The sequence below is a fragment of the Dermacentor variabilis genome, chromosome 4 (assembly GCF_050947875.1).
Source record: "Dermacentor variabilis isolate Ectoservices chromosome 4, ASM5094787v1, whole genome shotgun sequence".
NCBI lineage: Eukaryota > Metazoa > Arthropoda > Arachnida > Ixodida > Ixodidae > Dermacentor > Dermacentor variabilis.
Genome location: NC_134571.1, coordinates 173382072 through 173385003, shown reverse-complemented (window position 1 = coordinate 173385003; position 2932 = coordinate 173382072).

The following is a 2932-nucleotide window of genomic DNA, read 5'->3' as shown; positions in this document are numbered from 1 at the left end:
TTTGCGCACTGTTTTTGCTTTCCAGGAAGATCGAGTGGAAGAGTGAAGAAAATGTTTTGCGGCGCTTCTGGCCCTTCCTATCACTACTTCGAGGCACAAAGTGTGTCAGGAAAACAAACGGAGCATTAGAAGATGCACCGGGTGGCATGTCTTCTGCACGTCTCTTAGATTAGCAGACGTGTATCTGCTGATCGATCGTGCCTGCAGAAGTGCGACCTGATGCACCTTCTGCTTCTCCATATGGGGCCTCGAAAGTGACATTCCTACGATCCACAATGGTGTAGACGGCTTAGATATGTTAATTGCATACATACAGTTGCTGCGTGCCGTTCTGCGAACCTAGTTAAATAAATTCGAAATTTTCCTTTCACACACTGCCGCTGGAAGCAATTCATCGGGGTGCGTGTCCACGAAACATTTTTCTTGAACGGAAATTAGACACAGTTATAGCCAGCCTAGCTTTAAAGCCATCGTCCGCCCATTGAACTTTACAGAAACTGACTAGAGAGTTTGAATGAAAGGAAGCAGTCTCCTACCAATTGTGGTGCCCTTCCGATTTGTACTGTGACCGGCTTACAAAAATCAACCGCAGGTTTCCAAACACCGCATTCTAACTTTTCGTAGCTGACCTGGCACCTTCAAAAACACAACCTCATAGGCAGCAACAAACAAGACGAATTCCGCAATTGCGTGCACTTGCCAAAGAAGAGTACGCACGGAATCCTTGCAATGTTGATAAGTATCTAAGGAAAATTCAGCTGCTAAATTGAAATATGGCGCCCATCAGCTGAAGCTGTTGAATGAAGTATGCCAAACCTAACTCCACAGATGATGCTTTATAGGGGATGCTAAAAGGAACTCACGACGTCTTCTATCGCAAGGTCGGAAACAAGAAAATGAAAAGGCTGCACTGACGTTGCCTTTCACAGGAAGAGAGATCATAGAAGTATTGAACCCACCGTGGTTGCTCAGTGGCAATGGTGTTGGGCTGCTGAACACGAGGTCACGCGATGGAATCCCGGCCACGGCGGCCGCAGTTCGACGGGGACGAAATTCGAAAACACCCATGTACTTGGATTTAGGTGCCCGTTAAAGAACCCCAGGTGTTCGAAATTTCCGGAGTCCCCCACTACGGCGTGCCTCATAATCAGAAAGTGGTCTTGGCACGTAAAACCCCATAATTTGATTTAATTTTTTTAGAGGTATTGAGATGACCCGCGGTGGAGGCATTCAATAAAAGTTTCTAAAGCAACTGAAGAAGGTCAGAAGACTGCCTAGCTCATGATGTACCTGAATAACCCAGCTGTTTATTCAAATATTGATTTATTTAGGCGCCCTCCTGGAAAGGATGCAGTCACGTGCGCGAGCTCCAGTAGCACAATAACTACAACTACTTGGTTCTACCAAGTGTCTATCGGAAGAGGGTGCCCACTGGACGCAACACTGCACACCGTGCGAAATTCGCGGGCAAGAAAAGGTAATTCAATCGAAAAGTTTGAAAAGGGTTTTCTTGAAATCGACGCCACTTCGCTACACATGCATCGTCACGTTTATGCTTGTAGAAACAGGTCGCGTTATCCAGACATCTTTTTTTATTATATGGTATTGAGGAGATATTCAGACATCTCTTATTAACCAGCACTTGCGTCTGATTGCTATTGTTGTGTCGCTCGTTGCAAGACAAATTATTGCAACTTCTAAATTGATGAAGTTAGTGGTCGTCATTTATCTACTGAGAGACCGCGTGGCTCTTCTCATGCCCGATCATAAGCACCACTGGCGGCATAGAGTGAACGGCGCTGAGAAAAGTCAAAATGCCCCTAAGCAAGACTGGGGTAGCACTTGGAGCAGTTCGCTCGCAGAAAAATTGAGGATCTTGCTGAAGGTACCAATTACGCAGGTACGCCTTGAAGTGCCCATTTCAAATGGCGAACGGAGAGGAAAAACATATTTCTCATGTATAGTGCGACGGCGTTCAGTGTGTCGATAAATAAAAAAAAGTGGCTGTGGTCGTTTGACAATGTTTGAAAACTAGTACAGCTGGCCTAATAAGAGCAGTCATGGCATAGAAAGATCACAAAAACAGCAGCAATTTCTTTAAACTCCTATGCGGTGATCCTCAGCTCCGCTTTTAGGCCATCATAAAATACAAAAAAATAAACCATAACTGTTAAGTAGCTATTCCATTACAGAATTATTGACAACACGACATTTAGTGCCAACCCGCCGTGGTTGCTCAGTGGCTATGGTGTTAGGCTGCTGAGCACGAGGTCGCGGGATCGAATCCCGGCAACGGCGGCCGCATTTCGATGGGGGCGAAATGCGAAAACACCCGTGTACTTAGATTTAGGTGCACGTTAAAGAACCCCAGATGGTCTAAATTTCCGGAGTCCTCCACTACGGCGTGCCTCATAATCAGAAAGTGGTTTTAAAACCCCATAATTACATATATATATATACATTTAGTGCTATGATCATTGTTTTCTGTGATAATCGCTTCGTATTTATTTAACCTAAATTTGCAACTCTGTAATACATATATAAGAAATACCTTGCAATAGCGGGTTAGGGCTGGTCACCGTTCAAAGTATGTCTACTTAACAGTCAACTTGATGTCAGTCGCAGTTTCAGGATGAAAATTTTCGAACTTGTCACTTATTTTGCTAAGAAACTTCCCCGAGCAGAATGGCAAAAGAAGAATGAAGAAAAACAATTTACTTTGTGTCATATTTTTGGAACCAATATCCAGACATCCTAGGTAGCTGTTTGTGATTTCTTAGTCAACCATCGTTTTCACATGAACTGGTTTCACTCCAGCAGTCGTAACATGTCCTTTACAGCCATTCCAGCGACAACTTGTTAAATACAATTTCATTGATTGGAACTTACGTAAATGAGTTCCTAAATAACTTCAGGTGCTTCATGGAGCGAA